This window comes from Mixophyes fleayi, chromosome 5 (assembly GCF_038048845.1).
Source record: "Mixophyes fleayi isolate aMixFle1 chromosome 5, aMixFle1.hap1, whole genome shotgun sequence".
NCBI classification, from domain to species: domain Eukaryota; kingdom Metazoa; phylum Chordata; class Amphibia; order Anura; family Limnodynastidae; genus Mixophyes; species Mixophyes fleayi.
The window spans coordinates 247484752-247500217 of NC_134406.1; positions in this window are offsets into that span (position 1 = coordinate 247484752).

Below are 15466 nucleotides of genomic sequence, written 5' to 3' on the forward strand. Positions count from 1 at the left end.
TCCCTTAATTAGACTTTTGGAAAAGCAGCTTGAGAAACTGAAGAAGGAGCTGAAACAAAGCAATTACGCTAAGTATGTCGGACTTGTAGTTCAAGTACTTTATTCGCTTCGCCAGGATCCAAGAGTTATCAAAATCTTGAAATCGGATCACTACAATTTGGTGTGCTTGATCCTAGGTTTAAGAGCTATGTCTTCTCTTTGTTTCCAACTGACCCAGATCTCAAGAGATGCAAGGAGCTCCTGGTGAGCAAGATAACAGCTCAAGTGTTACGTGACAGGATGGCTTCTCCTCCTTCAGTTTCTCACTCAACTGCTACTAGGAAAAAACTTAGCTCAGTGATGACCTTGCTTTTTGCTGTGAATATCAATGGCTTTTTTTAGTACATTGTCTGGAACAAGAGCCGATATACTCATGTCAGATTGGTCACAGCCAATTTTTGGACACCTGGCGGATTTACCCTTCTGAAGCTTATTTTCAATCATCCTTTCAATTGCTTCTCTCTTTTACGTGTGACCACATACTTTTTTTCACTGGGCTCACCACCTCCAACTGTGTTATAGGAGTTCTCTGGGTGACTGCAATCTCTTCGTCTTCATCTTCGAAATCTTCATCTGCAGGGGCCAGTGACACACCCATTTGTCTTCTCAGGTCTCTTAGCTGTTCTTTAAACTGGACATATTTATCATCCTGCCTCAGGGCCTCCTCTGTATTATTCTTCTGAAGCGCAGTGTATCTCTCGTGTACAATCTCTCTTAAATCGGGGATCTCATCCGGTGAGTCACATTTTAAGTACGGTCTCCTCACCTGCATCTATATATTAGTCTAAATCTCTGTTCAATGCAACGTATTTCAGCATGATGGATTCTATGCTGCCCACATGTTCCTTGTCACAGTCTGTCTGAAGCAGATGTAATGCCACTCGAGTTGTAATATCAATTCCTATGTCTACATTACTTTGGCAGTTCTTCAGGGATGAGAGGAAGGTATCCAGAGAGAGGAAAAAGATTAAAGATGCAGCACGAGCAGACATGGTTTAATAATGTAGAGTTCAGTGACAGCATTATTGGGCTTAAGGCAGCTAAGCTATTGGTAGTTTGTTATGTGGGGGACCAAACAATCTAAGCACTTCAGCCACAAAAGTGGCACTCCTTGTCGCTAGAGTGCTTGGTTTGTTAAACTGTACATGTCCTTTTGAATATCTTACATAAGGGTGGGTGGGAGGACCCAAGGAAATTTCCATCTTGCACCACTCTTCTTTTCTTCTGCCACTGCTGTGTGGCAATGTTTCCTAGATGTGCTATGAACTTCCGTGTGTTTGTGTCGTTGCTCTGTCACTTAGCATCCAGCCAACTCGCTTTTGGTCTTTGTCCAAAAGTGGATGAAAATAATATTGTGATCTGTGAGGTGGTCAAAAAGAGCAAAATTACCGTATATACTCGAGTATAAGTCGACCCGAATATAAGCCGAGGCACCTAATTTTACCACCAAAAACAGGTAAAACTTATTGACTCGAGTATAAGCCTAGGGTGGAAAATGCAGGAGCTACTGGTAATTTTTTTAGATTTATTCATTTCTATGATTTTTTATTTACATCTGTATATGCATTTTTGTTGTACACATTTTTATATCATGTGTGTTTTTCAGTTTAATGCTATGAATAGGCATCAGCGTTCTGTAGTAGTCTCATACGCAGTGAAGATATAATTTATGGCCAATAAGCACTCCTCAGGAGACTACAAATCGATAATGTCTCAAATGCTCAAGTGAGAGCTGATGGTGTTTGGAACGCAAACACCCTGAATTCTGTGAAGTGGGTGTAACTCTGAAAGTGGAAGTCCTCATACAATCATTGGGTCCACGAAGTGCTTGAAAGAACTGAATGTATTGCTCAATCAAAAACCCGTGAATTCAAACTACTGGTTCTCTGTGCATAAGGATGGTATAACACTGTTCCGGTAATAATAGGGGGACAATCAAGTCTCAATTTGTTAAACCAAATGGTAATTCTCGTAGAGTAAGCGGATCAATTTCTGCACATTCCGGTATTGCAATACTTCGGTAATGTTGAACAAATACATAGAAACAAACACGTTTCAATTGAGTGAACCGAATATGAAATACTCTGGAGATCAATCTCTACACAGGGAGATAGTGTGACACTTCATCCAATAATAGATTCATATGCAATACGATACCATGTCGTGATGAATCTCCGAGATCAGTCTTAATCCATTCGGCATATATTTCACCCCGCAGTGGAACGCATGTGCGTTCCACCAACAGGAAGTTCGGCATTTGGAACGCAAGTTTGCGTTCCAAATGCAAAACTTCCTGTCAGTTGAACTCACATGCTTTCCACTTTCCACTGCGGAACTTAACAGCTGCGGGACCGGACACCAGGAAGTTCACCCGTGTATAAGCCGAGGGGGCCTTTTTCAGCACACAAAAATGTGCTGAAAAACTCTGCTTATACACGAGTATATACGGTATGTGATTTTAGAATATTTTAGCTATTTTTTTAAAAATACAGATCCAAAACTAAAACCTAAAAACGCGAGGGTGGTTTTGCTAAAACCAAAACCAAAACATGGGGGTCAGTGAACAACTCTAGTTTTAAATAGTCTGTGAACTGAATATTTGGTGTTTGAAAAAGTAATAATACATAATAAATAAAACCTAAAACATAATAAACATAAATAATATCGGAAACGTTCTCATGCAAACAGAATGAGATCAAACTCAATGTAATTAATATGTTGTAAACATTAATTAGCTTTTCACCACATTATATTTTATATTAACTAAAATAAATAGATTAAACTTATTTACATGTTGTTATTTGCTCAGATAATTATTCGATTGCATACTAATCTCGTTGCAACCAATATTGGTATACTGAAAATTGATAACCACTTTCATCCAATTATTAAACTTCACCACTAAACGTGCTGAGAGATTGTCTGCTAATTAGGCTGATTTATACATTAGTGACTGCCAATGTCGATGACTGGATGATATCTGGGACTGGCAGAAATTGCAATTCGATAATGACCAAGACCAATGTTCGATTGCACTTGCCCACATTTAATCTTTTTTCCAAATGTCTGGAAGGATCTGATTTAGCCACGTACATGTGGGGAAAATTGGATATGTTTCTCACACTTGGTGCTCAATTGGTTTGAGTAGCTTAAGGAGTAACGATCCATTGCAACCTTTATCTCACTATGCAATATGCACATTAGTTTTGTGTCACTTAGGCTATGTACACACTAGAGGTTATTCAGGCAACTATCGGGCCAAACACCCAATAAACGACCGGTCAGATATCGCATTAGTGTGTACACTTACATGATGAACAACAGCCGTTTCAAAGTACCGATCTTTGTTTCATTTGATGGCTCGTTCTGTTTAAAGATCTCGTTCCAATCACCTTCCGATCTTGCAGTGTGTATGAATTCACGACCAATTCCTCGACCAACTGCCGATAGTTCTTCAAGCAGGTTAGGTACGGCTCCACAATGACGAGAAATCCGACCCAGAGAAGACCTACAAGAAAAAAGAGATTTCATGAAAAAAACCACAGCAATATGGACATGCTTACCTGAAAAAGGACTCTGTAGATATCCAATGGCAGCAGAAGGCTGACAGGACCACCTTCCGAATGAACAGCTCTCCAGCAGTAGTGTGTCACGTCAGTGTGATGTTCATGAATTTAAATTTAATGCGGCAATGTCAGGACTCCGCAGGTTGACTGTATAGATGTGTATTGCATATATATGGCTCGATGGCTGGATCTAATAACAAAGATTTTTAAGCAGGGTAGCGGCGTGTTGTGCTGCCAACGCGCGTTTCGCTATCTGTCTTTTTCAAAAGACAGATAGCGAAACGCGCGTTGAGCACAACACGGAGCTACCCTGCTTAAAAATCTGCCAACGTGCGTTTCGCTATCTGTCTTTTGAAAGAGGCAGATAGCGAAACGCGTGTTGAGCACAACACGCCGCTACCCTGCTTAAAAATCTTTGTTATTAGATCCAGCCATCGAGCGCCTGTATAGCGCTACATGCAGATAGTGTGTGAGAGTCAGCTCGATTACAATCACAGCTGACTACATGGCGTCGGGGCTTAGATGCTAATGAACTATGTATGAAGATTAAGCTGTTTATTGTGACGGCTAATAACACAGCATGGGTGTTAATCTCTTACTATAGCAAATCTTATTGATCCTATTAAAGAAACAGTGTGTATATACTAATAGTAGGGATAGAGATAAGGCTGGAGATAATAGGCAGCAGCCATCCTTCCTTCATTTGATCTGATTTTTTTCAGATCATTGAGTAACATACTTTTAGTCTGGATCTCTCATATATATAAGCAGGAGGTTAAGAGAATATACATTATAGAATTAATAACATTGTTATACAATCTCTTTAGCGGCGTGATAGGGTAGTTTCAAGCTACCTTTATAGCAGATAATTACATTTGTTCATATATTGTTCATTAACCTTTTTTAATATTTCGCTATTCCAACTGTATCAAACAAATAAATATGTTCCTCACATAGGGACATTTTTAATGCATATCAATAAAAATTGATATATATTAATTTAGACTTAAGAGTGCCCTAAATACATAGCTCTACTTTCTCTTCTTTTTTCAAATATAATACTTTACTATGTGGGTGCACCTATCCTCTAGGACTCCTTTCATATAAGTGGACAGATAATGAACGAATAAATTAAGGAGGAAAGAGGACTAGTCTACCTGGTGCGATATATGTTCTTCTATAAGTATCATTTGTAGGTCATCCAGGCAGGATCTGGTGCCAGACACTGTTTTAACAACATGTAACTACACACAAGAGCAAAGACATTTCAGGGAGGCACCATAATATGCACTCTTACCTCTCTGTATGTATTACACAGTATTGTTTTATTAATGTTTGCTCCCAATTGTAAAGCGCTATGGAATTTGCTGGAGCTATGTAAATAAATGTTGATGATGATGATGATGATGATGATGAAGATAATATACATTTTGGCCACTCCACATGCAACATCTCATCATGGGAGGACAATCAGTTATCCCGCAACCCTAAATGACTTCCACACCCATGGGCAAAAGTATACGGCAGCATACAGGGATTCCATCCATAATGGAAAATAGTAAATTTTGTAGTATGAACAGCTGTGAACCCCTTAATTGTTTTTATTGTATTGCACAATTTTTGTGCAATCTGTATACTTTCTATTTTAATAAAATAATAATTTAAAAAAAAACTTGAATATTTCTTTTACCAACCTCCATGCACTGTCCATGCAGAACTTGAACTATAGCGTCACAGGTCTCAGGTATGATCAAACCCAGAGCTGGAAGTGAAATTGTGGCCAAAAATCTCAGGGTAGCAACAGGCCTGTCTCCTTAAGCAGGTGTCCTCCTTCTGGATGAGGGGGTTGACAAGTTGGATAAGTTCCTGGAATGTGGGTTCATTCATCCTCAGGAAATTCCTGAAGTCATCTGGATTGTTGTTGCGTATCTCCTGTAGCAGGGGCATATGAGAATATGAGTCTCTCCTCTGGAAACACTCTTTGGTCCAACAAGACCAATTCTTTCTCCTTCTTTTCTTCCGGGTTTTTACTTGCAGTCTTATTGCCAGAGCGAGTAGCAAAAGACCACGAGCTTGCTGCAATTCAACGGTATCCATTATACTAAAATAAATCGTTAATGTGCAGTTGCGAACGAACAAAAATGCGTTGTAGAATGAATGGTGATGATGTATTTCCTTTTCCTGAATTTGAGTTTGTTGGAGTTTTTTACTAGTGATGTTCAGCCCTTTATATAAATGTCTTCGGCATAGCACTACTGGGAGCCCATTTATCGTTTCAGTGTGTATGGAATCGCAATCTTTTGAGCCAACTTTATGCCTCACAAATCGCTGGCCTGACAGTTGGTCTTGCAAAAATCATTTGCAATGTTTATAGTGTGTACACATGAATGAACCGACTGATCGGACCTTCAGATGTAAGTGCAATCGTTGTCAATAACACATTGGTTGGAAAATTCTTCAGTGTGTACCTAGCCCATACTTGCCAACATTAAAAAAAAAATTCCGGGAGCTGCTAGTAGGAGGTAGGCGTGCAGGGGGCGAGGCCCCAAAAAATCGCGTCCCTGCGAATTGCGCCGTTTGAACCGTATTCTGCCCACTTCTGGGCAGATCAGGGAGATTGCCACACTCTCTCGGGAGTCCGGGAGACTCTCGCAAAATGCGGGAGTCTTCCGGACGTTCCGGGAGAGATGGCAAGTATGACCTAGCCTTATACTGAGCCACAGATCCCTCATTTCTATTAAAATTTTACAATGAATCTAGCTATATCAAACAAAATAAATTAAACCAAAATTAAATCTCATGACCCACTAGGAAACAGTGAAAATAACTATGGCACATCCAATATCCTGGTTCCAAACACACACAATTACTTGTAAAACTACACCAAGTTAAATCTCTTGCTGAGCCTGGGACTCGTTCCAAAACATGGCATGCTTCTCAGACAGCCCTCAGATAGCACATCCCACTAATTGAGGTATCACATGTACATAATTATTACATTTAAGCTAATATACATTCACATTGTATAAATTCATAATTCACCTCTTTTTTTTTCCAATATGCTTACAAATTAGGTTGACAAGTGATCGTCCCTGATAAATATTTGTCTCTCCCATTGTATTTGGTGACATGTTGAGATACATTAAGGCCAGCAAAAAGAATTTTCAGTATTTAGGAAATATAATAGCTAAATTACAGAATAATGTAAAATAATGGCTCCCTGGGTTATTTCATAGCTATCGCTTTAATCTTCTGTACATTCAAACTATAACAATAACCTATGATGAAAATGATATGCATTAGTGTCCTCACTGTACAAATAGTTTATGTGTTCGCATGATAGCTGAATAAAATAAACTAAAATTGTAAGTTAGGAAAAAAGGTTGAAGAGGATGTGAGAGATCACTTCTGAGATAAGCCTTCCCAGCTATTGATGTTTCCCCTTACGGTAATGTTGTATAGTGACAACACAGTTCAAACATCTTCAAAACCATGGTTTCAACATGAGCTTGTTTTTTTAAACATCGCTAGCTAAATGGAAATTTTGACTTCTTGCCCAGGACACCCTGAAAGCCGTTACTTCTGAAAACGTTGAGCTTTCTAAACGCCAACTTTTTTACTTTAAACAAGAAATCTTTTGATGACATTTATATAAGCTTGCCTTTGAAATATGCATGCATTGTATTCTTTATTACTTAAAAATGAGGGTAAGTCTGCCTGTGCATTCACCAAAATCAATTTAGAATTGTGTTTTCTCACAAAGACATATTATAGAGTATAAATGTCACATATTCCATAATTTTGGCACAGAGTAGCTTTGCATCATGACAGGTAGCTGCATAATGAGTACTAAAATTCACCCATAATGCATTTTCTGTGGGGTTCCTTACAGAAAGAGACCAGATTACACTGAAGTACATACTTATGGTATTTCTAAAGGAAAATCCAGCAGTAGAGCTAGTCAAAGTTGTCAATTTTTATAGATCATGGAGGTATCTTTCTGAGTGCTCGACTATTAATCACTATTATGAAAAGTGCTGACACTTTTTTGAAAGCAACATAGGGGTAAGAGGTATTTCTACTCCTTGACTATGAATACATGGATGCGTCTTTTGTGCCCATGAGCATTTGTAAAACTTGCTGCAAAAACAATCCATGCACTTGTCATATAAAAGGACAACAAAAAACGGAACAAATTAGGCGCCAACGGGTATATCTCTTAATGGTGCTACACCAACAGCTGCTACAACATAAAGCAGGTACTGAATCTGCTAAAGTATTCAAAGCTAACAATACTAATTACTGATGAGCGCTGGTTGGAGTAAATAGATAAATATATCTTAAATTTATTTATAATAAAACAAGTAAAAATATATATATAGTCACACATGTATTAAACACACCAGTATTGGCAGATAATACAAAATACAAAAAATAAATATAAACAGAAACCTCCCAATTATTAATACTGAGCCGGCTCATATAATTTCTTCAACCATGTGAACCCAGATAAAATTTGTTTGTATTAATAAACATTCATAAGGCAATTCCTCCTTTGTATCCAAAACCAGATTATGTTGTGTAATTATATTTCATCATCTCCGTGTAGATCCACATAAAGGTTTATATAATTGTGCATAGGACTCATAGTTCCAATGTGGTTATCCTTTTAGTCACAATTAATTGCTGGATCCAAAACAAAAATGTGCTCTTTAAGAGGCAGCCTCTATTCAAAGATAAATTAATTTAAATTCGATACATCACTGTTAGGGAACACATCCCAACACCATTTTAAAAAAACGACAGTCAGTCCATTTAGGCAACAATTAGAAGCCAAAAGATTTTTTGTGCTGTCCACAATTGTATTCAGTGTTGCACCTTACTTTTCAAAGAGCATCCGACTTCTATGAAATTGAAGGGGATCCATATAACATAAAGTCCACAATAAAGATTGAGACTTGAAAAACTGGAGAGGTTTACTTTTCTTGCCACTAGCAAACCTCCGACGCGTTTCTCCGCCTCTCAGGACAGTTTTATCAGAGGTTCTTTGTCATATGGTTCTAAACCCCAGACTGCTCTATAGTTGTCAACACCTGGTCCGATACCGTCATTCCAATTTGACTACATGCATAGGAGCCTGGTGATTAAAGTTGACTGCAAACACAAGCCGGTAGGAGTCATCTTCTGACCACATATAGCAACATGACTAATAATGGTCCTATCAAATTTGATCAAACCATTATTAGGGATTGCGGCTACTTGATATTAGAACAATTGTCCAATATCAGATGCAAAATGAAAGTGAGTGGCCAGCATTGATGGGATTGTTTGTCAGTTAATAAAGGGGTGTACGCACTCTCTCTGGATATGGAGCCAAGTGTGAACTCTGCATGGTAAATGATTAAAGCAGTCTGTTGTTGCTATCTGCACTATGCTGATGTGCCTTTATTTACCGTGATTCCATTTATAAATCTAGAGACTTATTCCTACAGCAGGTTATGGTTATGAACTTGGTAAACAATGCTGGGTGCTTACTCGGAAGCCCAATAGGTAAGAACAGCTAGTGATAAAAGACACATGAAGCTTTGTGTTCAACCACAGCTCTATTTTGTATTTTGCACCGAAATTAAACACTAGCAATGATTTGAATTCTTTTAACTATGATTATGGGATCTATTTCCCAGTTTGCCTGGACAAGGTGTCAGAATTAACATGTATTTGTCATGATTTGGAGTATCATGCTTAAAATGAATTACATTTAAAAATGACCCTGTGATCATGTCTGTATGTATGACTATCACTGAATCAAAGCCAAACTTCCTAGAAGTCTGTGCCATTATAGTAACATCACTATGTCTTCATAGTGTAAATTTAACACAACAGTGTGTTGCCAGCATCCAAGGATGTCATTTTTAAAGCTTTTAGTTTCGTCCAACATCAGACCCTGGTTACAATTAACAACTAAACTCAGTCACTGGTCCAATTAGCAACTAATACATCATTTCCTGAAGCACAATGCGCTGTTCTATTTACAAAGGAATAAAGGAAAAAGTTCGGCTCACTTTGTACCATAGTCTCTCATATATGGAATATTGTATGTACATTTAGTTCATCTTTAATGAAAACAGATGATGCTAGCTGGAATTTCTTATAGTGTTGACACGTAAAGGGTTGTATATAAAAGAGGAGAGATAGCCTGCCATCTACTGTTTAATATTTTTACAATCATGACTTTCCCTGTGTATCAAAAGACTAATGCTTTGCTCCTTTATGTCAACATTCATACTCATTGCTGTATTTTATTAATGGGCTCTATGCAAAACACATATCATAATTATGCCTTTGTGTCAACTTGAAGCAGATTTTTCTTATATCTTACTCGCAGCACCGGTAGTCATAAGATGATGCCATTCTGAAACCACCCATCCTTTTATTTATATTTGATGATCCAGGAGGGTGTCTGTGGTTTATACACTGATTTTACAGCACGGTGGCTTAGTGGTTAGCACTTCTGCCTTACAGCTCTGGGGTCATGAGTTCAATTCCCAACCATGGCCTTATCTGTGAGGAGTTTATATTTTCTCCCGTGAGTTTTCTCCTGGTGCTCCGGTTTCCTCCCACAATCCAGTAGGTTAATTGGCTGCTATCAAAATTGACCCTAGTCTGTGTGTGTGTGTGTGTGTGTGTGTGTGTGTGTGTGTGTGTGTGTGTGTTAGGGAATTTAGACTGTAAGCTCCAATGGGACAGGGACTGATGTGAGTGCGTTCACTGTACAGTGCTGCGGAATCAGTGGCGCTATATAAATAAATGGTGATGATGATGATGATGATTTACATCTAATATTCGCCACCTATGGTGAGCACTTATAGTACACATTACGCTCAGACTCAGGTTTCACTTTTTTGCCCACTTTTACTGCCCCACGCACCTGTCCATTGCTCATTGTGGCATGGCCCCATTGCCCCAATCTCTACCATGTGCCATCTGTGTAAAACAAAATAAATAAATTCTACAAGTTAATTAAAATGATTATTGACCATTAATGTTGGTTGACATACAACTGTAGCCTGTTACTCCTGTAATTTCCCTGCCTTAGGATTGGGACTATGTGACCTTTCCACAAATCTGTGCCTGACTTCACAAATACGCAGTGAGAGGTAGTTTTATCAATTATGAGGACTGCACTACTAGAGTTGCTGCCTATGGTACCAGATCGACGTGGCACAGAACATTGCCAATAGAGAGCAGATAGACACCACCATGTCTGACATCACATTTATTGTCCCTGCCAAGCTGTTTGTTATTGTTTATACATAAAGTGCAACTATATTAGACAGTGCTACAGATAAAATTAAATTATTCACATCAGTCCCTTTCCCACTGGAGCTTACAGTTTAAATCCTCAACTTTATTGCCTGCTAATATTACACAATCATTTAACACATATGTCCATAGAGTAGATTATTCTTTTTGGTTTCTTCTATGTGCTATATAAAATATTATAATTTCAACCCCATTTTGGACTCCTAGCTGGATATACTGCCATGTCTTGCACATCCTAGTCCAGTAAAAAAACAGAAATTAATTGTCGTCCCTGTAATGCTGTCACCCCACCTCCAGCACTTTGCAGCCTTTCCAAAAACTCAGGCCTACAAATGTCAAGAAAACTCAGAGAAATGCAAAGCTCCTCATATCTGCCACGTCTCTACAAACACTGCCTGAGCTACTTAGGTTGCTTTCTAGAAAGTACAGAGCTGCTTGCAAGCTCTTACTTGCCAACTTTGGCAAGATTGCCCGGTGAGACCGGGGGTGAGTTGGGCATGTGGGGGCGGGGCTCATCTAATCGTGTCATTTGGACCGTCCCCTAAGTTGACATAACATGTTCTGGCCTATTACAACAGGGGACTGGGTCACAATGACACACAAATTGCATCATAAGCCCCATCCCCCGCTGCTTAACTTATCAAATGGCAAGGAACAGGGAGGCTGCTTTGCTCTCCTGGGAGTCCAGGAGGACTCCCAGAAATTCGGGAATCTCCCGGACATTCTGGGAGAGTAGGCAGCTATGTGCAAGCTGCACATGCTACTGTTATGTAGGAAATTAAAATGCTGTTAAAAGGAAAAATTATATATTATCTTTATTGTGAGTATACGTGATGGTTTATTAAATCCTGAATGTGACAATTTTGCTATGTGCCTAGTTATTAATCTATGACTAAGGGGTAGAGTAAACAGACCTAAAATAGAAAAGAGTAGGTGTTGTCCATAGCAACCAATCAGATTCTTGTAATTATTTATCTAGTGCTCTGGTCAGGGAACAGGGGTAAATTACCCCAAATGGGGTAAAAATGAAATTCCTGGGAGTAGTGCTGCCGATTCACATGCTGTCAGTTGGATTGCAGACCCTTTTAAATGTGAAATTGCTGTTGTACCAGAAGAGCCTCAAGGGTTGGCAGAGGCACTTATTGAGCTTTGATGCAATAATGAAGCACTTGTTGCATTTGAAAACAAAGCAGATCTGTCATATTTTTGGATGTCAACAGCTGCAAAGGCATTCAAAATTACACATGAGGAGGCAGTCAAAAAGTTGCTGTCTTTTGCAACAACCTACCTTTGCGTCCAAGGATTATCCACTCTAACGAACATAAAAATAAAGCAGAGAAATCGATTGGACGCTGAAGACTGTATCCAAATTGCTCTGACATCAAAATGCCCCAATATTGATGCTCTCGTATCAAAAATGAAACAACATCATTTCCCCAAAACCTGAAGTTTTGAAGTTGAAGCTTTCAAAGAAATTTTGAATAGATTCAATAAAATGTTAAATCACAATTATTAATAATATATGATTTCCTTCCTTTCAAATCAAGGGGGTAACGTCGGCGCATCTAAATATATTTGGGGGTAAAAGGTAAAAAAGTTCCCTGACCCCTGATCTAGTACATTCTATATAATGATAGCTAAAATTTGATTGGCTGCTATGCACAACATCTCCGCTTTTCCTTTTTAGAAGGATTGATAAATCTACCCTAAAAGTTCGCACTATAAGTTCTGTAAACAACAAACCATTAGTGGAAGAAAATTAAACAAATCGCTAAATATATTCAAAGCGGTACTTGTCTTAAAAATACATTGCAATGTTTAATTATATTGAATTAAAAATGTTTCACGGTTATAGTTTTACCTTGATTTAATCAAAGGTGATAGAACCTAATATTAAAGAATCTATTAATCAGTCTCATTTGATAATCAATCAAAGGAAATATACATTCACACACCATTGTAGCAATAAAAATCATGCTTTTGGAATAGCAGCTGTAGATTTTGAGGCAGCGTTCTCCTCCACTGGGATATTATTATGTTCTTATCCATCATTAAATCATGTGGTGCTCAGAGTGCCTGGAATTTGAAGCTAAATATGCTTTACAATGTGTTTATTTTTTGGTATGCAACATTTTATTTTTACTTCTGAGTCATAAAATCCAAAACTGCCAGATGTAGCAGTACCTATATTCTAAGCCCCATTTTCCACACTAAACTAAACTAACTTTATGCAGAATAAGTAATGAAATCATTAAAATAGAATGAAGAGAGAGAGAATAAAGTAACATTGTCTACTCTCCTATCTGTGTGATCTCTGAGGGTACTATATATATATATATATATTTAGTATAGTATATATTATACAATGTATATCTATTAACAGTAACATGAAATTAGATGATCATATTTCGCTATGTGTTAATCAAAAGGACATTACAATACAGTACCTCAGACCTCCACCATTGACATATGCTTAGAACCAAGCTTCCTACCAAGTCACAACTTTCCCTCTTGGCCATCTGCCTAAAGTAGTCTGGACTTTGTAGGATCTCCATGACACCTGGGCCATCCATCTACAGTGGCTACTATGAGAGTACAATCAGCAGATCTAATTGTAGCATTCAGATTTGTACAAATTCATTTATTTGTGAAATTCATATTTACCCTAGAAAATCATAAATTCTAATAGTACGATTTCACATTGATGAAAGGTCTAAGAAATTGTTAACTGGTTCTGGAAGGTGTTGAGTGATGGTGTCTCCTCCTCATCAGTATAATATTCTGATGGTAGAAAGAATAGAAATGGATGAGGAAAATGCAAATGAAAAGCAGGCGCCTTTCTCTGTCTCCTCCTATATTTATGCAACATATTACTCATTTATTTTCCAAATGCAACAACCTGTGTGCATCAATTAACTGATGGGAAAGGGCTTTTCATTTTAACTTTATAGTCATACATTTTATAGCAACAGATAATATGCTGATTATATCATAATGTTGCTGGTTATCTTCATCTGGAAAACCCATAATTAATTACCTCGATATACTAAGACATCAGGGAATATATAGAAGTTTTGTAGAATCTTTTTTAGTTTTCTAGTTCTGTAATGTATACATGTAATTTTTTATCCAAGTGGGATAATGTTGATGAAGAATATTTCGCCCAATAATTTACGTTTCAAAATTGTGTTATATATGGAGATGTAGGGTTCCTTCAATGTTGGGCTATGACTGTTGGGCAGCATGGTGGGTTAGTGGTTAGCACTTCTGCCTCACAGCACTGGGGTCATGAGTTCAATTCCCGACCATGGCCTTATCTGTGTGGAGTTTGTATATTCTCTTCACGTTTGCATGGGTTTCCTCCCACACTCCTAAAACATACTAGTAGGTTATTTGGCTGCTAACAAATTGACCCTAGTCTGTCTGTGTGTATGTTAGGGAAGTTTGACTGTAAGCTCCAATGGGGCATGGACTGATGTGAGTGAGTTCTCTGTACAGCGATGCGGAATTAGTGTCGCTATATAAATAAATGGTGATGATGACTGGTCTTGTTGCTAAAGAATAGGCCAGCTACTGTCACGAGCCGCGGCGGTACTCACGGCCACCGCGGCTCGCTTCGGGCTCCCTCTGGCATCCCGGCCATCACCTTGACGACCAGGACGTCATCTCCACTTCCTGCGTGTCTTCTGTAGCGCTGCGTCCCGGCAATGCTGGGAGCCGGGCGCATGCGCGTAATGAACAGTGGTGGGTTAATTAAGGAGGGGGGCTTGGCCAGCAATTATTACCCCCCTGTGGGCTTGCTACAGAGCTGGGCTCTGATTGGTGGCCGTCAATATTTAAGGCAGTGAGGTCTGCAGCCTCACTGCCGGTTATAGCTTTTCTGCCACAGTCCTGCTGACCTGCTTTATCCTGATACCTGCTTTCGTTCCTGTCCCTGTCCCGTGGACACTCTATTGGATTTCTCGTGTATGACCCCTTGCCTGGATTTGGACCTTGCTCGTGTTTCTCGTGACCCTGACCTTCTTGCCTGTATCTGGACCTAGCTACCGTGCCTGTGACCCTTGACCTCGGCTTGTGTATTGAATTCCCTGTCTGTGGTCGGCCCTCGACCCTTGCCTGGACTTTACTCCGCTTTCCTGGGTTCTCCCTAGTCGGTACGCACTTCACGACCCTCTGCTAGTCTGCAGCCAAGTCTGTCCCCACCACTAGGGGCTCCAGTGAACACCTGACTGGCAGAGCAGACTCCGGGTTGTGCTGTTCCGGCTAGAGGGGTTCCTAACAGCTACATAGTTATCATATTTTCCTATAATACTTCAATCAGTGATGATTGGCGGTGGTAGCTGTGGCGAGTCTACAATTTTTACCACAGATTTTTAAGTGCCAATGACTGAGAATGTTTTTGCACTTTACAAAAATGCTAGATGTAAAATGACATTGTGAGCTTTGCTACCTGGCAGCTTTGAATTACTCTTTGTGTACAAACAATGCACTTGGCCAATGTCATGTTATATATGTGAAAATGTCCAAACTGACATTTT